A 23,732-nucleotide genomic window follows, 5' to 3' on the forward strand; every position below is an offset into this window, starting at 1 on the left:
GACTAAGGAAATTTGGAGAGAGTCGTAGCTGACATGCCAACTTTTACAGATGCACCACAGCGTGATATGGCTCCTGCTCTACCCAAGACCACAAAGAACTACAAAAAGGTTGTGAATGTAGCCCAATCCATCACACAAACCAGCATCCCATCCATTGACTCTGTCTACACTTCCCATAGCGTAGACAGGGAAGACCCCATGCACTGCAGACATTCTCTCTTCCACTTTCTTCCTTCGGGAAGGAGGTACAAAAGTCTGAGGTCACATACCAACCGACTCTAGAATAGCTTCTTCCCTGCTGTTGTCCGACTTTTGAATGGACCTACTTTGCATTAAGCTGATCTTTCTCTACACCCCAGCTATGACGGTAACACCACATTCTGCATTTTCTTGTTTCCTTCTTTATGAACAGTATGTTTCCTCTGTATAATGTGCAAGAAACGATATTTTTCACTGTAATGTTACTACATGTGACAATAAATTAAACCAAAAACATAGCAGAAATGAAGCAAATGGTGCCATTAATGATGTGGCACTAACATTACAAACTGAGATCTTCAGGGCAATAAGAAAGAGGACAGTAAGTGACAGGTTCATAATAAAAAGGGGGATATTCAGATAGGTTTAGTTCAGTTGTCCCAAATTGCATTGGCATGGATTATTATTATTGGATTGCATTATCATGATTCATAATGATCATGAATCATTATGATGCATTACATTCAGTTCCATTTATATTGCTTAAATATCATGAATGTACTTTATTAGATTATTATTAAAAAAGGACCAGGCAGCAATCCTCTCATTCAAAAGCTCAAATCCTACATTGCAATGCCTATACTTCCAAAGTGTAAAGTGCTTTGGAACATCCTGAGGTTTTGAAAGATGTTGTACAAGTATACATCCTTCTTTCTTTTACCCAGCTGCTGGAGGTATTGGTGTGCGTATGGACTTGGATCCAAGCGAGGTCAAGCACAGAAGAACGGCTAAACCATGGGAGGACAAATATAGCAATGACACCCTGAAGACAACAAGACCAGACAGATGCTCTCAAATCGCTGGCTCAAGAGTTGGATCATTCCCAGCTGCTGCAAGTGTATCTTTTTCCATCAGTCTAAAACCCACAGGTAACTGACCTTCCTTACAGCTTCTTTTAAGTTCAGTTAAGTAAATACATCAAGCTCAGTGGTCGGGATTTAGCTCTCTCCACTCCCTTCCTCTCACCCGTGATTTGCCATTCCAAGCCCCAAAGCACTCGCGAGAGGTAGTTAAGCCAGAGTGTTCAAGGTCAGTGTGGTGGAAACGGAAGGTCAACACTTCGAGTTGCTCGTGGGAGGGAAGGATTGAGCAGAAGGTCACAGCTGGAGGGAACTAGCTGTCAAGCCTGGATCAGAGTGCAGGCAGGTTACATTCCTTCAATTTAAGTTTTTGCCAGGTAAATTGAGCACAGTGCTGAATTTAACGTGTTTATTGAGAACAAAAAGAAAATTCATTATTGAACAGGAGGTTGAAGAGGAAAGCCCAGCAACTGAGGAGGATGCCTGCAGCCCTGACAGATGACATTGCAATGGCAACAGGGCTGGGAATAAAACTAGAAGTAAACATCATTACCAGATGAATGTAAAATCAGTGAGTAGCCGCACAGTCATAGATTGAATGCTTCCCATATTTAAACTGGAAGTAACATGGCTTGAGCAGTACAGCTGGATGACTACAAGAAACACAAGTTAAATAGATTTAGTTTTATAGTTGGAAGGGGGGTGGGGATTTATTTTTGTAGTTCCAATAAAATATAAATCTGGTATTGCTTTAGATCATTGTACAAGGATGATAGAAGGTACAGTCTTGTGTGTTCAACTCCAAAACTTGCAGTTTATCACAGTATTAAAACTGTCAAACTTTGGATTAATGTCTTCAATACATAAATGGAGTAACTGTTGTACTTTTTAAATTGGCTGTTCCCAATCATCTCATTCTCAAAATGCAGTGTTTTAAAAATACACCCCCTCAAAATTAAGGTCTTACGCACTAGGTTTTTCAGAAATTTGGCAGATATTTCCTTTTCTTGCTTGGAAGGACCCAATGATATGATAGTTAAGCACAACCATCACCTTCAGAATTTGACAGAACGGTTCCTCCCATGAAAAATGTTTTCGTTCTAACTGTCGAACTGCAGCAAGTTCACTGTCAGCTTCACGGGAAATGCTATACTCTACTTCCAGGTCCTTTCAAATATCTCTGGATATGCTGGTCCGTTTCAATACACATGGCTGGCAGAATAAGGGTGTGTCATAACTGAACGTGTATATGTCCGTCTGGGTGCTTCCTCAGGCTGTCAATACTGGAGGAGGTTTCATCACATGACCTTCACCCTCTAATTGTCCACTTCTCATTTTGACCTTCTGAATCCTGACCTTAACTGCTCTGCCTTTACTCACTCCCACAAGTGCTCTGGGAACAAAGTGGCAAATCACTGGGGAGAAAGTTGACCGGGGAGGTAGTGGGGGGGGGGGGGGAAACAAAATTCCAACCACTGAGCTGTGTCCAACATGTCCATTCTTGCAGTGTGCACCTTCCCGTGCCAATTGAAAACAAACATGCTCTAATTAGCCCAATGATTGATGCTTGTCTATTAACCTTTGTCGTATCTCCAATATTTATCTGGCTAAAGATTCAAAGAAATAACATCCCTTTTTGTTACGCTAGTCATTTTTCTCCCAACTCAAATCCCAGAGCTTGACGGGCAACTCGAGGCTTGTTAATCCCAGTGTCACCTCAATCCTATTCCTGCTCCAAAATCTGCAAATACAGCAGTATGCCCAGAGGGGATACTGCACTGATGGCAAAAATCAAATATTCTAAGAGAAACAGGCATAGCTAGAGGGTTGGAGTATAGTTCAAAGAAGCTGACTATGTGTTGCTTCATAGCAAAACAGCTAACAAGCAGCTCTTGCAGTTAACAAAACAACATTGCAATTGGTAGGAAAGTACACGCAGCAGCAAGGTCAAGAATCAGGTCAATTGAAGAGCAATGGCTTTCAACACGGAAGATGGGGTTTCTTTTACATCGATTTGATACATGCTGTGTTTCTGGAACAATTCTCAGGTGCTCTCAACAGCCAGGGCATTGAGTTTAAAAATTGGCAAATCATGTTGTAGCTTTATAGAGCCTTAGTTAGACTGCATAGAATCATAGAAACCCTACAGTGCAGAAAGAGGCTATTCAGCCCATCGTGTCTGCACCGACCACAATCCCACACAGGCCCTACTCCCATATCCCTACATATTTATCTGCTTATCCTCTCACTTACTTGGAATGTGTTCAATTCTGGTCACCACACTACCAGAAGGATGTGGAGGCTTTGGAGGGTGCAGAAAAGATTTAGTAGGATGTTGCCGGATATGGAGGGCAATAGCTACGAGGATAGGTTGGAGAAACTTGGTACGTTCTCACTGGAACAATGGAGGTAAAGGGGTGACTTGATAGAAGCCTGCAAGATTATAAAGGACATAGACAGAGTGGATACTCAGAAGCTTTTTCCCAGGGTGGAAGAGTCAGTTACTAAAGGGATGTAGGTTTAAGGTGCAAGGGGCAAGATTTGAAGGGGATGTATGAGATTTTTTTTTATATATAGAGAGTGTTGGGTGTCTGGAACTCACTGTTGGAGGAGGTAATGGAAGCAGATACAACAGTGACTTCTAAGGGCCACCTGGACAAATGCATGATTAAGATGGGAATAGAGGGATATGGTCCCTGGAAGGGTACAGAGTTTTAGTTCAAAAAGGCAGCACGGTCAGTACAGGTTTGGAAGGCTGAAGGACCTGTTCCTGTGCTGCAACTTTCTTTGTTCACTGTACTATGAGCCAGGCCTAACTCACATATTTCTCAGTATGTTACTGAGCAGTAGTACTCTAGCATTGCCCTGGAGTCTTCAGGAATTAAGAAGATTAATCTCTGGAACACTGCTGTTGCAAAGAATTTTTTTCACTAATGGACACGGAAAACAAGGGTGAACGATTGACAATTAAGAATCACCCTATTCGATTTCCTGGCATTGTCCTGAGAATGGACAAGTTGGCAGTCAATGGCAGGGGAGTGGGAGTGGGACAGTTGGAGCCAGGTGGTCATGTGTTGCCATCTCCAGGAATATGATTAAATAGAATTGACAACCCTATACTACAGGCACCTGTGGGAAGATATATGTATACATGAAGACTTGAGAAAAGTATCAGGGAAGAAGGAAACTTCAACTTGGATGGGCCTACTTTAGGTTTGAGGACAAAAAAATCTTGCGAATCAGGAGCCAAAAAGGAGAAATCCAGAGATGGTGATCTAGAAAATACAGCTGCAAAAATATCCAATTTACTTAATGCTGACCTTTGTTCCTACTCAGTAGGACAGTGCAAAGTGGCAACGTGGTAAAATGCCAGTACGCTCATTCTGGGAGTTGTTTGAACATAGAACATAGAACATAGAACATTACAGCACAGAACAGGCCCTTCGGCCCACGATGTTGCGCCGACCAGTTACAAAAACAATGACCCACTAGCCTATACCAATCCCTTTTCGTCCATAAACCTATCCAGAGATCTCTTAAACGCCCCCAAACTAGACGCATTTACAACTGCAGCAGGCAGGGCATTCCAATCCCTCACCACCCGCTGGGTAAAGAACCTACCCCTGACATCCGTCCTGTAGCTACCCCCCCTTAATTTAAAGCCATGCCCCCTCGTGCTAGCTTTCTCCATCCGAGGAAAAAGGCTATCACTATCCACCCTATCTAAACCTCTAATCATCTTATATGTTTCAATAAGATCCCCTCTTAGCCGCCTTCTTTCCAACGAAAACAACCCTAAATCCCTCAGTCTCTCCTCATAGGACCTCCCCACCATACCAGGCAACATCCTAGTAAACCTCCTCTGCACCCTCTCCAACGCCTCCACATCCTTCTTGTAATGCGGGGACCAGAACTGCACACAGTACTCCAAGTGCGGCCGCACTAGAGTAGTGTACAGTTGCAACATTACACTGCGACTCCTAAATTCAATCCCCCTACCAATAAACGCCAAGACACCGTACGCCTTCTTAACAACCTTATCTACTTGATTCCCAACTTTCAGGGATCTATGTACACACACACCTAGATCCCTCTGTTCATCCACACTATTCAAAGTCCTCCCGTTAGCCCTATACTCGACACATCTGTTGCTCCTACCAAAGTGAATTACCTCACACTTCTCCGCATTAAATTCCATCCGCCACCTCTCGGCCCAGCTCTGCAACCTATCTAAGTCTCCCTGCAGACTATGACACCCTTCCTCACAATCTACCACACCTCCAATTTTGGTGTCATCAGCAAATTTACTAATCCACCCAACTATACCCTCATCCAGATCATTAATAAAAATTACAAACAACAGTGGCCCCAAAACAGATCCCTGAGGCACACCACTCGTAACTGTACTCCATGATGAATATTTACCATCCACCACCACCCTCTGTCTCCTATCTGATAGCCAATTCCTGATCCAAGATATACATCTAATATACCCTGCATTTAGTCTCAAGTTTTAAACTTAAACTTTTAAAAATTATTTACGACAGAGGGCAGGCAACAGATTTCTGAACATTATAGAATAAGCAATTTTTCTGTCCTCATTTTCCATTCGCCCCTCTACCCTCCTTTCCAATTCATGGACTCAGGACGATAGAATACAAGACAAGGTTTAAGGTTCAAGTTCATTGGCGTCACAAGTAAGCTTATATTAACACAGCAGTGAAGTTACTGTGGAAAATCCCCTGGTCTCCAAACTCCGGCACCTGTTCGGATACACTTGAGGGAGAATTTAGCATGGCCAATGCACTTAACCAGCACTTCTTTCATAATATTTCAGAGATACATCCTTCCTCAAAACTCATGTCCAGCGTTTTGTTAACTCAGTTTTACTCCGTTTGTTAATTCTGTTTCTCTCCCCACAGTTGCTGCCAGGCCTGTTGAATATTTCCTGTTTTTAGTTTAGTCCAAAATCTGTTATTTTGCTTGCCCTGCTTATTACACTTACTTATTTGGAATTCGTCAGAGACGGCTGCCAGAAAACCAAGCACCTCCCATCTCACGGCAAACTACACAGGGACCCCTTCAGAGTGTTTATCCAGTCAGTAACTGCAGCGCACAGACAAGAAGAATCCTGGTGTTAGTCAATCCCAACCCAGGCATTAGGAGGAACGCAAGTTGGTCTTAGTGCTGGAGAGAAAAAGGGAGTCAAAAGGAGCAAATAATAGTTTAACATAAAATCTTTCTAAACAAATGATGACTGATGGCCTATGGAGGACCATTTATCCAAATGGATACTTTTGAGGAAGATAGTGCATGGGGAAAGAAGAGGGGAAGTAGTAAATTGAACCTCGGGTTTCCAATTGGTGACTGTCGGTTAGGGGTATGGAGTGATGGCACAGTTGTTAGTACTGCTATTTCACAATGCCAAGGACTTGGGTTTGATTCCCAGCTTGGGTCAGTATATGAAATCTGCACGTGTTTGTGTGGGTTTCCTCCGGGTGCTCCAGTTTCCTTCCACTGTCCGAAAGCCAAGCTGGTTAGATGGATTGCCATGCTAAAGTCTCCCTCAGTGTACCCAAACAAGTGCCAGAATGTGGCAACTAGGGGACTTTCACAGCAACTTCAATGCAGTGTTAATGTAAGCCTACCTGTGACACTAATAAATAAACTTTAAACTTAAGGGGGTTATGGATCCACATGGTTGCTGAAAGGCTGCAGGGAGGAAGGGAAATCATGCTAACTTGCATGGTTCAAATTTCTGTGCAACATCCAATGGAACTGTACGGACCCAGAGGCTTTAGTGCCAATGGCTGGCTACAGGTGGAATTTTTTTAACAATTTGTGGGGGATTGTTTTACAATAAGAACCTAGTAATTAAGTCATGATTGTGGAATGACCCATGCAACGTCAAGCTAACTACACTCACCTTTCCTTGAGGGCAGCATGAGAGATATGTGGCAGCATCAACCTAATTCGACAATATCAGGCTGACGACAAGCAGACACTGTAGCAATGATGGTACTCTGGGGAAACGGAGGTCACAGCCACACCAATAAGCCGACATTCACTCAGTTCTGCCACATTTCCACAGACTTGTGCATCCGTTGGTGCCATCAGGAGGGCTTAATCTCGTCTTGGCTTTCATTAGGGACATTCAGCTTCTGATTGGATTATTGTAGGCACAGAAAATAAAAACGAACAGAGGCTTATCGGAAGTTAAATTCCCAACAATGGGAACTGGATCTTGTAAAATCATTAATAATGTCCGTAGCTTCCTGTCGAAAACAAATGCAATCCTTCCAGCATGTTATTTTTGGCACCAAAAGGACAGAGTTCCAGAAGAAAATGCAGCTAAAACAACAAAACAGAAATATCAAGGACAATCGGAGCGTGGACCCAGAGGCAATGTTAGAAATAAGTTATTTTCAGGGTTGATGCTCCTAGATCAAAATCTCGCCAGAAAATAAATCCTTGTACCTTTGCTATTTTAGGCTTTCATAAACATCACAAACCGCTCTTTGTATACTTCTGCTCTTATTTCTTAGGCTATACATCTGCAATGCTGAGAATTCCTGGTGCTCAAGTTGCATTAAAACAGCATTTTTTTGCATGATAACCATCAACAATTTTCTTGGTGTTTGATTGAAGCCCATTTGAGGGTGGTCCATACGCTGCTGATTGACATGAAGTTTATTCTTGGTAAGTGGCAAGAACATTATGTCAAAGTGTCACATGTAACCTTGTTACCCATGGGTTGGCAAGTAAGACTAACACACAAAGTGGGCCGCGAGTGTGGAGGTTTCAGACAAAGGCAACACACAGCTGCGGACAGACAGAAGGCTGTCAATCACAATCCAAGAAAACATTGTGATAAAACAAAGATCAGGTCCTGGAGATAACCTGGATGACAGGGCAAACTAGGCAGACTTATTCTCAGCCTACATTCTTAAAAAAATTCTCCAATTGTCAATGTTGACACACTAGTGGGAGGCACACAACCTTGTCAGTTGCACTTTTACAAAGAATTGTGCACAATACCTTGGGAGGTTTTTGCTAACCAAAGTACAAGAAGGATAAACTTTAAAAAAAATTAGGAAGCAATAGACAGGCAAGGCCCATATTGAAGGGCAGCACTGAGGTCAAAACAAGAATTACACTTTTACACGCAATGATTAGTGCATAACTGAATATATTTCGCATAGTTTTCATATGGCTGGTGGACTGATATTTCTGTAGCTTTAGTGCAGCAGTAAATGTAGTACCCTGGGTGTACATTTGCAGTTCCTAACTCTATGAACAATATAACAATTTTATTAAGGGCGAGATCATAATATAACTTGGAGATTCTGAAGTTAGCCTTGGCCCCAACTATTTTGTTTTGGCGTTAAGTGTGAGCAAAAGGTATTTCACTCCAGGTGTGATTCTACTGACCAACTAGGAAGCTTTTATTAGAAACAAAAAAAAATTAACAATAGAGTTAAGATATGACAAAAAGATGAAGTCTCAGATCAAACCCAAGATGGTGTGCAATACCTCATCCTGTCAGCTTGGATCTTGTTTGTCTCCCTTGTGGGGATTATGAATTGGATCCAATTTGGAGTGAATAAGAATTGGAAAAAAGTCAAAGAGGATTAGCCTAGCTTTTACCAATTGAAATACTTAAACATGATAAGGTATTTCCATTGTTTAAAATGGAACAATGTTCCCACAGACGTAAACCCCTATTCAGAATCAGTTAGCAAAAACAAAGGCTTATATGGGGTGCTCGTCTACTAGCCTGTTAACACCTTAAGACAGAGATAGAGCCACACCAGTTTTCTGACTTCAAGACATCACTCTCCAGAGAAAGATCTATCTTCAGACAGCGGAAAGAGACCTATATTCTGGCAGGTCCCAGACTCCAAATTGATAGAGAACGCACGAGACAGCAACTGCAACTGGATGCTGTTTTTTTTCCTGGAAACCTAGCTTCACCTAGTCACACGATTTTCCTGTCAATCTAATCAAACCCTACTCCAAAAACCCCAGGGGAAAAACACATAACCAAACTGCATTATCCCAGATTAAAGCAAACATTCCATCAATTCGGATCGATTATGCTTTTGCAGGTTCAGCACCTGGGTTGCCAGTGTAGACAAAGCAGGACCAGATCAATAGAACTGACTTCTAAACAAAAATTCTTCACAAGAAATATGACAAATAAAAGGCACAGTGTCACCACAAATCCTAACAAGTGATGAACAGACTTGCACTTAGTGCCTTTGATGATAATTCAACTCCAAGTCCTTCACAACCAAAAGAAGCTGGAAATGTAGGCATAGTTACGTGTTGGAACAAAGGTAAAAGGGAAGTGAAAAATTAGGCAATACCAAATGGGCTTTTAAGATTCTGCAGATTATGAGAAGGGAAAAGAGGTAAATGGTTTGAGGAAAAAAAATGAATTGAAGCAGTGCAGTGAGTCTCAAATTTTAAAATGGATATGCAATCTATTCAAACAAGTTGTTAGAAATGCAAGGAGCAGGGTCAGGAACACTCAACAGATGGTCAGGATACTGTCAAACGTGGAGTTATGGTTAATAAAAGTAAAGGATTAAACAGGCTGATTGTTATGAATTCCAGGTTGTTTGTCTTGCTGACTCGCTCAACCAAAAAATAGTTTCCATGTGCAAGTAACGCATCTTTCTAATCAATTCCTTCAATGCCAGTGAGACTAACATACACAAGGTTGGCAGGCACAAAGAGAAAATCCAAGTTATATATTTTTTTTTAAATGGAGCACAAGTCATAATTTGCCAAATCATGGGCAATTTTAGCACCCACATGTTGTGTGAATATTGTGCACGAAATGTACCAAAAGGAATAAACGGAAAAAAAAATTGCTTCTGAAGTACAAAAATTCAATGTCATGTTATCATTGTCATGGCTCTTAGGTGGTTCACAATCTGGACTTACAGATACTGTTAGAAGCAAGGTTGTTGGTAAATGTTTTACTGAAGATTATATTAATTACATACAAACAAGGCACAACTTAACTCTCCATGCTCTTGTGAGTTTGTGCCATTGATGATCTAAACTCTAAAATGTACAGACTTAACATCTGCAGTTCATGCAACATATCACATACCTCAAACCTACTAAAAGAAATAGAATGAAAGCAACAGTGCATCTGGCACAGATAGTGTCTTTTGGAGGGGATTTCCAGGATTGTGATCCAGTTCCAGCAAGGACTTGGCAATATAATGAGTGGTTGGGAGGGGAACTTGCAGATGGTGACGTTCCTATGCATCTGCTGCTCGTCCTTCTAGATGGTAGAGGATCACAGGTTTAGAAAGTGCTAAGTTAATGCAGTGCACCTTGTAAATGGCATACAAGCTGCCACCCACACATTGGTGGTGATGTGAATGTTTTAAGATGGCAGATGGGATGCCAATCAAGCAGGCTGCTTTAACCTGGATAGTGCCGATAGTGTTGTTGGAGCTGCCCAGACAAGTGGAGAATATTCACTCACACTCCTGACTTGTGCTTTATAGATAGGTGGTCAAGCTTTGAAGCATCATTGGCCATCAGTCTACATTCAGACCTGCACTTGTAGCCACTGTATTTATTTTGGTCCATATTGTTGGTCCAGTTCAGCTCCTCTCTTTGTTGAACTGGGGCATTTTCTTTGACCTGTCTCCTCTGGGAGTTTTATTTGAGAACCACTTCCAGTCCCCTCTCTCTTGGATCTCTGTCTCCTGCATGGGACACTAGGTGGCCACGACGGGCCGTACCCAGTCACCTGACTTGGGTTTCCATTTTCCTTCGCCCCTTTAAAGACAGGCACACAGCCTCTCCTGGGCAGAACACAGAGCACGACTGCGTATTTGCAGGTTGCTCCAAGTCTGCAACTAGTTCTGAGCACAAGTCTTTAGTAGCGGATTGTTGTCAGGGTGCAGTTTTTGCAGTATCTGGCACCTTCAGCTGTTTCTTGGTATTACGTGGTACGAATCAAATTGGCTAAGACTGGTGCTATTTATCCTGGGGACCTCAAGAGGTGGCAAAGATGGATCATCAACTTAGCACTTCTTGCTGAAGATGATTGCAAATGCTCCCACTGTTTGGCATGTAAGCAGTCCTCCTTTGTAACTTCACTACGTTGACACCTCATTTTCTGCTTTGCCTGGTGCTGCCCCTAGCATGCCCTCGGTATGCTTCATTGGATCTGAGAGAGTGGAGAATATGTTGCGCCACGTGGTTGGATTCTGTTCTGCTGCTGATGGCACACAGTACCTGCTGGATGCCTAGTTTTGAATTGCTAGATCTATTTGAAATCTATCCAAATTTGTAGGGAGGTCGTGCCACTCAGCCCAATGGAAGGTATCCTCAATCTCCACAAGGACTGTGCCGTGGTCACTCCTACAAATACTGCCCTGGACACATGTATTTATGACAAGTAAATTGGTGAGGACAAGGTCAAATAGGTTTTTCCCTCAATACCTGCCTAAAAGAGAGCAGCTCTCTCTTTTAGAACTCAGCCAGTTCAGTCAGTAGTGGTACAACCAAGCAACTCGTGGTGATAGGCATTGAAGTCCCCCAGCCAGAGTAAATGCTGTGCCTTTGCCAGCTTCAATGCTTCTTCCAATTGATGTTCAACATGGAGTACTGATTCATCAGCTGAGAGGGGTGACAGTAGGTGGTTTCCTTGCCAACTGATGGACTTGATGCCAAGAGACTTCATGGGATCCAGAGTCAATGCTGAGAAATCCCAGGTAATCCCCTCCCAGTTGCATTGCACTGTGTCACCACCTCTAGTGGGTCTGTCCTTTCGGTAGGTCAGGATATATCCACGGTTGACAACAGTGGCGTCTGCAGCACTGTCTTTAAGGTATGCTTCCACGAGCATCATTATCAGGCTGCTACTTGATAGTTTGAGAGACAGCTCTCCCAATTTTGGCACAACTCCCCAAATATAGTATTTTATATATATACACAATAAGGAGAGCTTAAGGGTCAATGGCTGGGTATGTCATTGTGATTTTCGGTGCCTGGATCAATGCCAGGTGATCCATCTGGTTTCAGTTCTTTTGTATTTTGCAACAACTTTTTCATCTTAGGACAACTGAGTCACTTGTTGGGCCAGTACAGTCAACAATTAAGAGTCAACTTCACTGCTGTGGGTTTGGAGTCACATGTAGGCCAGACTAGCTAAAGACAGGAGAATCCTTACCCCAAATAACATTAGAAAACAAGATAGGTTTTTAAAGTCAAATGACTAATGGTTTTAAGTCACCATAAAACTGGGTTCTAATTCTAGATTAATTAATTGAATTTAAGTTCCATCAGCTGCTGTGTGGGATTTGAACCACTGTGCCCATAGCATTTGTCTTGGCCTTTGGATTACTAGTTTAATGAAATTACCACTGCACCATATATCATACAAAATGTACAATTAAGTGAACAGTGATCAAGCTTTTGTAACTATCCTGTACCACAATCTGAACACAACACTGAAGACATGTATATTAAATCTACAATACACACTCCTTATTTGGGCACTGCCATTCTGCATATGCCTACAGAGGGCAACTCAATGAAATGTTCCCACTATAAAACTTCCATTCACACACTTGTCTCATTAGGTGCTGTCATTAGCCTCTGCATGTTAGATTATTAACTCCCCCCCCACCCCGAGCAGCCATAGGATGTGTGGGTGGTAAAAATGTAGGTAGACAATTCATCCAACCTTTTCTCACTGTTTTGTACCTATCCTGATTTTAACCTGTTCTTCTGAGCAGGCAGCAAAAGCACCCACTCACCTCCAGTCAGTGCCCCTTAGTGCCAAGGGAATTAGCAGGGTAAATGCATGGGACTCCAGGGATAGGGCATGGGATTGCTGTGGTTGCAGGCTCGATGGGCTGAATGGCCTCTTCCTGCACTGTAGGGATTCTGTGAACCTCACATCTTTGGAGTGTGGGAGGAAACTACAGCACGCCAAGAAAACCCATGCAGACATGGGGAGAACATGCAAACTCCACACATTCACCCAAAGCCTGAATTGAACCCTGTGAGTCACAGTGCCAAGAAGATAGGCAAGTGAAAGAGACAGAGTCTGCAAATCTCCATTTCAGCTTCACTCTCCCAGTATTCCAACTTAAAACAAAGAATCCCAAAGCCTGCTTTTGTCAACATAAAAGCAGCACGAGTATTAAATTCAGCCATTTTGACTTGCATTTCCTTGTTAACAATCAGGCTTTCAGCGACCATCTCAAATCTGAACAATATAATTGTCACCTCTTCTCTCCTTCCTAAGGAGATTAAAGCCTTGATTTTACCGGCATGCCCATCCTAATTTCGGGGCAGACAAGGCTCGCAGAACAGCATCCTCCGTTGGTCTCGGCCACAATCTTTCGAGCTTCAGGTGGGTGTGCCGGTAAAATTCCAGCGCTAAATATCTGACTTTTAAGTTCCTTCACAAACAAAAAGAGGACAGAAGACAAGCTTCCAAATTCAGCGAAAGTATTGACACTTCGCAACAGTTTCACAATATAAATGGAACAACAGATGGCTGTACCATTTTCATTGGCATTGACTCATAAACACAGGTTGAGCACACAACTAAAGGTGTGCGCCACCCTTAACATCTAACAGAGCAAAGCAAGTCCAACAGCAAATTATTACAGAATTAGTCGCTGAAGGCATATTCCACATGGAAACCATAGCATATTTTCATTTTTAAATATTTAATGGAGTAATTAATAACAGAAATGTTCAGTTGGCACAGTCCCACTGTAAACTCAACAAAAATTCCCTGGCTCACAGAAACAGATTGTGAGCCAATGAGACCAACAAAAGGGCAGTTCCAAGTTATCCTGGACTGTTAAAAATAGAGGAAGGAAGCAAAAAACCTATTAGGCAGTTACACAACTGGTTAGGTCAGGAAATGAATTACTTAGTAATCTAGTACTAAGCTGCAGATACTTCAGTCCTGAAACAGCTGAGACACGTCTGCTTTGTCAGCACCACTCACAGCCAGTAGGAAGTCAGTAGACCTGTTGTAACTTTACATTGAGTTTCTTTCAAAGGAGAACCGGTTCAGTGAAAATTTCCCAACCCTCCCCCAATTTTCTTCTGAAGCTGTTTACAGCATCCTGTGGTAGAGTTCCACAGGCACAGCTCACCTGCAGTACATCTGCCCAGCAGCCAATCCTTGTGCAGGGTGTAAATGTTGGGAAGTGGAAGTATAAATGGTATCCTTTTCCAAGAGCTACATACACACGTGGGCAGCACAGTGGTTAGCACTGCTACCTCACAGCGCCAGGGACCTGGGTTCAATTTCCAGCCTGGGTCACTGCCTGTGTGGAATTTGCACATTCTCCCCATGTCTGCATGGGTTTCCTCCAGGAGCTCCAGTTTCCTCCCACAGTCTGAAAGACGTGCTGGTTAGGGACATTGACGCAAATATGTCAGGAGAATTTCACATTAGCTTTATTGCAGTGCTAATATAAGTCTTACTTGTAACTAATAAATAAACTTTTTGTTTTAAAACTCTTTCCCACAGTTAACACAGGATGTCAGAACCAGGAGCCCACCCCCATGACCTTTTCTCTCCCTAATCCAATGGCCACATTGTAGCCTTCCATGCTGCCCTGACAGAGATCAAGTAACTCAGCACAGTGAGGATGGGAATTTTTGTTTTACTGGTGTGCCAGAGTGCATTTACCAGCTAAACCATAGGGGAAGCTAGGGAGTTTTTGCTTACATGACCTTGTGATTCTTAAAATATATTATTTTACCAGTAACGCACAACACTTCATCAGCGGTCTTGTTAAGAGATATCTATGTTTGCAACCAGTTTAATGCCAAGCAACGCAAGTCACTTCATCAGGCCATCAATATCCACTTAGCAAATGCACTAAAAATCTTTTCAGTAATCACAGGGCCTGGTATATAGCAATTCCACCAATATTTCCATCCCTAATGTTAGCCAGAAGCCATGCCCAACATTACGAGCTACTCTTAACAGGCATTAATGCCGGAAACATTGCCAGGCCTTGCTGCTAATTCTATTGGCTTGCGCTAGATTAGTTTTTCTGTGACCTAATGATAGAATTCTCCATAAGCTGCTTCGTTTTCAGTTGTTATGATTGCAAATCAATCTTAAGAGCACAGGAGATAGTCATTCAACCCATCAAACCTGTGTGTTCCAGTTCTACACAAAAACTACACAATTTAACCCTGCTCTGTCATTCTATGAAGCTACATTCTATTCTACGCTATGTGGTTTAATTTTCTTAATAAAACTCATATGTAACACTTTATTTAATCCTTTCACTGCAGTATCATGGAACCCAAAACATAATACGTGAACTGACCGACACTAAATTGACATTCAGACAGCTCACAGGATGGTCAATGAGGTAAATGGAAAAATTGATGGAGTATGCATATCTTTTTAGATTTTAAGCTGAAGTCACTATAGGGCAGAGCAAAGAGATCTTTGCATCTTACTTTATTGTTAAACCTTAATGACTCACACTGGATTAAAAAGCAGGATCTATTCACTATGGGGATGTATTGAAATTCAGTAATTAGATATTTTTAAAAGTTGAAAGATGAGATCACAACCAAATCAGCTGTTGACTTCTTTCTCTCCCTTCCCTTCGCAAACCGGGCCAACTTTCCTCCAAGATAACGACCCCCCCACCCCGCCTCAGCATTTTTTTGTGGTTCCATCTTCCCTCATGCCCACTCAGATGTCAACTTGTCAATGACACCCAACTCCTACTCTCCTGACCTTATCCCTGACTCCCACAGGGGCTATATTTTCATTTGAGGAGAGGTCCAAAGAAGTGTTAAAAATTTGTCTGGGAGAACAAATGGCTCCACCGCCAAATCTTCCCCTCCTCTACCAAATTCTTGGGCATGTTATCACTTCTCAAAACCAAACTCATCCTCCCAGACCTCCACGTTTGAATCCGCTAGTCAGGTTCCTGACCCTGCCACAGTACCAAAATCACTCTTTATCAGAGTCATAAATGTCATCCTTTATGATTGCAACGGTCAAGTTCCCTCACACTTCTCAACCTATCTGCTGCCTTTCACACATTTGTCAACACCATCCTCCACCACGGTCTAATTCCATTCCCTATATAAATGCAGTCAAAGCAAGAAAATTACCTGCAGTAGTTTCCCTTTCAACTGTTGTCTCCAGTGACCCTCAAGGATTTATCCTGTGTCTCCTCAACATGCAGTCTCTCAATGACATCATCGGAAACCCAGCTCCACTTCACCATCACTAACTATCCTCTTAAGTCTCTCCACTGTTTCTAAATTACAAGATTGCTTGTACTCGATAAGCAGAAATTTCCAACTAATTATTGGTGAGACACACATTGTCATTTTTGGTCCCAGCCACAAACTCCACCCTGCTCTCTGGTAACAGTCTGGAGGCAAAACCAATTTGTCTGCAACCTCAGTGTCATGTTGGACCAGGACAGGAGTCTCCCATTCACATCTGTGTCTGCATATAGACTGTGTACTTCCATTGTCCAACTCTACCTCAATCTATTTGTTGCTGACACACGAACCCATGCCTTTATTACCTCTCGACTTGGCTAATTCAATGCTCTTCTGGTCCACACCCCAGCTTCTATCCTCTATAAATTTGAACTCACCCGAAACTCTGCTTTGTATATGCTGCCTCACACTAAGCCCCAATCATACATTATTCCCATGTTCATTGAGTTACATCGGCTCCTGGTAAGGCAGTGCCTCAATTTAAAGATTCACATCCTGGTTTTCAGTTCCCTGTGGCCTCATCCCTCCCTATCTTTGTAACCTTCTCACATCCACAAACTGTGACTCTAATCTCTTGACCATCCGGATTTTAATTGATGGCTGTGTCTTTAGCTGCCAAGGCACTAAACGCTGGACTTGCCTCTCCAAACTTCTCCAACACACTCTTGCTTTTTTCTAGAGAATGCTACATGGGCAGCACGGTAGCACAGTGGTTAGCACTGCTGCTTCACAGCTCCAGCAACCTGGGTTCGATTCTCGGCTTCGGTCACTGCCTGTGTGGAGTGTGCGCATTCTCGTGTCTGCGTAGGTTTCCTCGGGTGCTCCAGTTTCCTCCCACAGTCCAAAGATGTGCAGGTTAGGTTGATTGTCCATGCTAAAATTACCCCTTAGTGTCCTGAGATGCGTAAGTTAGAGGGATTAGCGGGTAAATATGTAGGGATCTGGGGGGAGGGGCTGGGTGGGATTGTGGTCGGTGTAAACTTGATAGGCCAGATGGCCTCTTTCTGCACTGTAGGGAGTCTATGATTCTCTATGAACAGTGGATCCGTGGAATGGATAACTGCTACACGAGGTGGGTGCTGATCCCATACCCAACTTCAAAAGAAAGCTGGTGAGTTAGTGGTTGGGGTAGAGATTATGTATTTAAGTCAACCTTTTATGAGATCAGGCTATCTTAACACTGTCAGAGTGGCCCCTAACTACAGACTTCAATTGAAATTTCTTTCCCCTTGCAATCCAATTGCATCTGGTTTTTGTTGCTCCTCAGAGATGAGACATTTATGTGGGTAAAGAATGTCTAATCAAAATGTTTGGCAGGCTTGATAGGCTAGATTGTCTTTTCCTACTTATTTCCACATCTGACATGGGAATCTTTGATATTGTAACCAAAACTGAAACCATCCCACGCCATGATAAATGCAAATATTAACAAAACAGATATAGTTTTAAAAAAGGGTCCTTAATACAATTTGAGTTCAATTACAATATTTCTTTGAGTGTACTTCTTCAAGTTAAAACTGCAGAGAACCAAGTTGTTTTGCAAATGCAATGAGAAAGTTGCTGGGATACTAACGCAATTATTCCAAGACCAGAGAGGATTTAATGCACAAGTTAAAGGTGCAGTCAGTTATTACATTGGCTAGACTCTATCGCAGCAAGGTTGTTGCCAAATAAAACCAATCCTCTCATCTGAATAGGAACTTTCTCGTGCTGTGCTTAATACAGACTTAATTCAGTCCTTTCCATTACTGCTGGTATTAAGTTTCTCTGTAATGCCAGCTAATAAGCTGCAGGGACATGAGTATTAAAATGAATATTCCAGAAGGCTGGCCTGTAGGTCACTCAATTTATTCTGTAAATGCATATTTTGGAGAAGCTTTAAAAACATCACACCTTGTGAAATTATCGTCCACTTTCTGGAGCAAAGTGGCATTTCTGCCTCAATTTTGATGCCCAACCTCATGGTTTTATTTGAAAGCTTCCTGTCCTTTTTCCTCGAATTTCAAACTCAACACAGTACAGCATGTTAGTATTGAAGAAAGTAACACTTTCCATTTCAGGCACAAAACACTTAAGTACAGCATTGTTAGATATGGAGCACAATCAACTCTCCTCAACGTGCTTCAGTTTCAAATCACTAATGTATTCAAACCACTAATGTATCCATGACAATTTATATTTCCCACATCTCATGGCCTTTCTGTGGGTGATTATCACTTCAGTACTGAATTAAAGATTGGTTTGTGCTGTTGGCCAAATCTGGGCAAACTCAGTTGGACATTTCTACCCAAAAGGTGTGGGAGTGGAGGGCAGATAGCCCAGTTGACTCGATGGTTAGGAATCAGATTCAAGCATCAGTACAGGATTCAACAGTTCAATCCCTGTCCTGGCTAAAGGCTCGAGGCCCACCTCCTCACCTTACCTGTAGCAAACCGTCCTGTGGCACAGCAAATAATCGCCAAGGACCTACTTCCCAGAGAACTCGAGAAGATTTCTAATCAGCCAGATGTTAACCTGGGCTGGAGATGACCCACACTGCAGAAGTTACAGATCATTTAAGCTACTCTACACCCAGCCCTTAATTGTTTGATATCGTAACATCCAGTCATTAGGCTTCTCAATCACCAATTGATTCATCCTTCATTACAGTCTGTCAAAGTAAAATACTGTAGTACAAAAACAGCGTGCATGTCAGTGCACATTGACACCCATTTCACTGCGTGGGCTGGTTTTCTATATTTTAAGTACTGGCTAACTGCAGGTTTGTTGCAGTAGTCTACTTCTCATATTCTACTCTTCATTCTGAGCACATCTAAAATAATTAGTGACAGCAATACTTCTGATAAACACTGTTACAAAGTCACCCCAGGTTATTCAGCTTTTTGACTCTCCTGCCTCCCCAGTAAAAAGAGTTTGTTTTGGACAGGATACAAGGAACAGTAAAGGATGACCAAAATATTAATAAAGGGGGGAAAGAATTAAGAGTACAAGAGAAAGCTAGCCAGAAATGTAGAGACAGATAGTAATAGTTTCTAAACACATATTAAAAATAAAGAAGTTAACAAAGTGAGCAATGTTCCATAGAAAGTGAGTCTGAAGAATTGACAATGGAAAGCAAGGAGATGGCAGATGAATTGAACAGGTATTTTGCATCAATCTCCACTGCACAGAATGCAAGTAACATCCCAGAAATAGCTGTAAATCAGGAAATGGAAGGGAAAGAGGAACTCAGGAAATTACAATCACCAGGGAAGTAAGTGGTACTTAGTACATTGTTGGAACTGTAGGCTGACAGCTCCTTATTTTCTTGAGTGTGTTGTGCTGATAGACTCCCTGCAGTGTGCACTCAGGTTCTCAAATCAAACCCCATGTGAATAGATTCCACTGTTTGCACCACTAAGAAATAAGCCAACCTTGGCCATTAGGAAGCAACATCGAAGGGCTCGCTCAGGATGAAGAATTTAAGTCGCAAGCGAGATAATTGATGTACTGGTTTTAATTTTCCACAGCTCCCTCGATTGGGGGAACAATCTCGTTAGCAGGGAAGATCGCAAATGCAACTCCATTAGAAGCCATAGCAGAATAAGTTCAAGGTAATCAGATAGAGTCAGCATGGTTTAGTGAAAAGAAAAATCATGCTTAACCAATTAATCAGAGCTCCTTGAAGTAACATGTGCTGTGGATTGAGGGGAACCATTGGATGTACAATACTTAGAATTCCAGAAGGCATTTGATAAGGTGCCACATCAAAGATCGTTTTGGAAAAAAAAAATCACAGAATCGGCCCATTGAGTTTGCTCTGACATCAAGAAAAATCTAACCTACCTGCCTAATCCCATTTACCAGCACTTTGGTCCATAGCTCTGAGTGTTATGACGTGCCAAGTGATCAACCAGGTACTTTTTAAAAGGATGTCAATCAACTCACCTCCACCACCCTCCCAGTCAGTGCATTCCAGGCTGTCACCACCCTCTGGGTAAAAAATGTTTTCCTCACATCTCCCCAAAACCTCACTTTGACCTGGTGTCCCCTCATGACTGACCCATCAACTAAAGGGAACAGCTGCTTCCTAACCACTGTGTCCATGCCCTCAATCAGGTCGCCCCTCAGTCTTCTCTGCTCTATTAAAACAACCCAAGTCTATCCAACCTCTCTTCATAGCTTAAAATGTTCCATCCCAGGCAACATTGTAACAAATCTCCTCTTACATCCTTCCTGTCACATGGTGACCAAAACAGCACACAATATTCCAGCTGTGGCCTCACCAAAGTCCTATACAACTCCAGCATGACCTCCTTGCTTTTGTGATCTATGCCTCGATTGACAGAAACAAGTTTTCACTAGCCCACTAACATTCCCTTCTGCCTTTAGAGATCTGTAGACAAAGATGCTAAGTTCCTCAGAACTGCCTAGTGTCATGCTGTTCACTGAATACTTCCTTGTCAAATTATCTTTCCAAAATGTATCACCTTACACTTTTCAGGGTTAAATTCCATCTGCCACTTATCCACCCACTTGACCATCCCGCCCACATCTTCCTGTAGCCCAAGACAGTCAACCTAACCTCATCTGCGCACTTACTAATCCTACCCCTACATAGATGACTATGTTGTTTATATAAATGATGAATAATTGGAGACCCAGCACAGATCACTGTGGTTTGCCATGAGACACTGGTTTCCAGTGATTAAAGCAGCCTGTTATTACCCTCTCTTACAATTTTTATAAAGAAACAGAAAATCAAAGCTAATTTTGAATCCACCTTATCAAATTACCCTGTATCCCATGTGCATTTGCCTTTTTTATAAGTCTCCCACTTGGGACCTTGTCAAAGGCTTTGCTAAAATCCACACAGACTACATTAACTGCACTACCCTCCACACTTGGTCATCTCCTCAAAAAATTCAATCACATTTGTGAGGCATGACCTTGCTCAGACAAAAACCAGGCTGACTATCCCTGATCAACTCTGCCTCTCCAAGTGGAGATAGATTCTTTCCTTCAGAATTCTCTGCAGCAGTTTCCCTCCCACTGACATAAGACTCACTGGTCTGCAGTCCCACCCCCACCCGCCCCGGTTTATTTCTACAATCCTTGAGTAGCAGAACCACATTAGCTGTAGCCACTCAAGAGCTTCAGAGGAATGGCCAGGGTTCCCATCCAAGGTCCTTTCTGCCCTATGTGAAATTGTGTCTCGGTCAGGGGAATCCCACCCATGTAATTTTACATGCCCGTCGTCTTGTAACTCACTTGAGTGGGTGGGAAATGGCAGGTGATGGGGAACATAAAAAGTTTGACCCTACTATGGGTGAGTTATCTAATTAACAAAGGTTCGATGGAATAGAAAGAGGCAACTTAATTGATACATAAAATCATGAGTCATCGTGACAGGGTGGATGTGGACATGTTTCCTCTTGTGGGAGAATCCAGAACTGTGGGTCATTGCTTAAAAAGAAATTTATTAAAAGAGATAAGGCTTTTTTTTCCTCTGAGGGTTGCAAGTCTCAATGTTTAAGGCAGCGGTGGATAGATTCTTGGTAAGCAAGGGGATGATGGTTATTGGAGGTAAGTGGGATGTAGATTTGAGGTTACTTGATGAGCTATTTTATTAAATAATGGAACAGGCTCAAGAGGCCAAATAGCCATCTCCTGCTCCTGGTTTGTATGCTTTACTGAAGTACACTTTATACAAGTGTTCTGCTGTTAGATGTAGTGATACATGGCCAAGCCTCAAGTTTGCGGTGTATTTTAATATAGTCAACATGATACTAACTAGCCAGCAGTCTATGCGGTAAACCAGAATTCTGTCCACACTACTTTTAGGCATATCAGAGATAGTCATTGTGTCAGTTAATTGCAAGGTCATCTTGACAATAGCAAAATTTGCCCTAATTTTTGAAGCAGGTAAGATTTGCCAAATCCTTAAAAGATATTGACACTGTAAAAACTTCCCCATCAAAATTCACATCTTGAAGCAAGCTTTAGAAACTAAATTTACCTCCAGAAATTAAACATGTTTCAAATACACGTTGATTGATATGCAAGACCTGGGTTTGATTCCTGGCTTGGGTCACTGTCTATGTGGAGTTTGCACGTTCTCCCCGAGTCTGCATGGGTTTCCTCCAGGTGCTCTGGTTTCCTCCCACAGTCAGAAAGGTGTGCTGGTTAGGTGCACCGACTCAAACAGGTGCTGGAGTGTGGCGATTAGGGGAATTTCACAGTAACTTCATTGCAGTGTTAGCCTACTTGTGACTAATAAATAAACTTCAACTTTTGTATTTCAAAGGACAAATCCTGATGCACCTTGTGATTTTTCTGTGAAGGGTCACTGTCAAATCAGACCATAGGTAAACAATTCAGCCTGTTGTGTCCGTCCCTGCTCTATGACAGACCTACCCAATCAGTCCCATTCACTGCTGTTTCTTCCATCAGAGCTGTTTCCAAGGCTATACACCAAGCAGGCTTTGAACCAAGTAATGTTCGTGCCAACTGTTGTCAATAAAATTAGACTGTTGAAGTTTTTAAATAGCTGCCACAAAGCTGTACTTGACGGTGACATAATGCCAATATGGCAAGGTAATTGGTTATAAAACTTAAGAAAATCAATATTATACTTGGAATTTATCTGTATTTGCTTTGGGAATTGATGCATTACCACTTGGATTGGGAAAAGAAGGGTTAAATACCTTGGAAGCCTATTTTCAAGATGCTGTTCAAAGAAAACATTCTTCACAAAAGGTTTTATTTCATTTTTCATGACCTTTATCTATTTTCAAACTATTCAGCTGTCAGTCCTGTCCATGCGTCGTCTCCAAGCCAACAGATGAGGGGACAGGCGCACGGATGATTAAATTAATCTAGTTTCAAAGCTCTTGCTTTTATCAATCCTGTACTATTTTTATTTAGGATGGTAAAAAACAAAGGGGCTTTATTGTCTTAAATCTGCCTGGTTAGTTTAATCAAACGAGAGAAGGTCTTGCAATTATCTTGTGTCTTCCGTGACCTGAGGAGATCCCAAAATGCTGTAGAGCCAACTAAATGCAAAGGGTACAGACACTTCTTGTAATGTGGGGAGTTATACATAATGAAATTGCAGGATTGAGAGAAGACTCGCATTTATATTTGTACTCTCTCAAGACCACAACATGCCTCAAAGCGCTTTCCAGCCAATTATGTAGTTCTGAAGTGTAGTCACAGCTGAAATGTAGGAAGCATGGCAGTCAATTTGTATACTACCAACTCCCACAAAGTATGTGATAATGACCAGACCGCCTTTACTTTTTGTGATATTGATTGAAGGATAAGTATCCGCCAGGGCACTGTAAATAACTCTCTTGCTTTCCTTTGAAAGGTACAGCATTTTCCAGCTCCCCTACAGCATATTTCCAGAGACTGCCT

The 23,732-nt window shown here is 42.2% G+C and overlaps 1 protein-coding gene across 3 annotated transcripts in view; it reads right to left on the minus strand.

Annotated features, from left to right (window-relative positions):
- The window catches only part of LOC145357905 (cAMP-dependent protein kinase inhibitor alpha-like), a 98,701-nt gene that overhangs the window by 68,538 nt on the left and 6,431 nt on the right, over positions 1–23,732 (minus strand). The window contains exon 1 of one of the 3 annotated variants that reach the window (XM_080211469.1): positions 6,064–6,082. The exons of the other annotated variants lie outside the window; for them this stretch is intronic. The gene's annotated coding sequence lies outside the window, so the exon portion shown is untranslated. Of the gene's footprint in view, positions 1–6,063; positions 6,083–23,732 lie in introns of those variants that run through there. 3 annotated transcript variants of the gene reach the window in all.

Source organism: Carcharhinus amblyrhynchos, chromosome 24, assembly GCF_965287045.1.
Source record: "Carcharhinus amblyrhynchos chromosome 24, sCarAmb.v2.hapA, whole genome shotgun sequence".
NCBI lineage: Eukaryota > Metazoa > Chordata > Chondrichthyes > Carcharhiniformes > Carcharhinidae > Carcharhinus > Carcharhinus amblyrhynchos.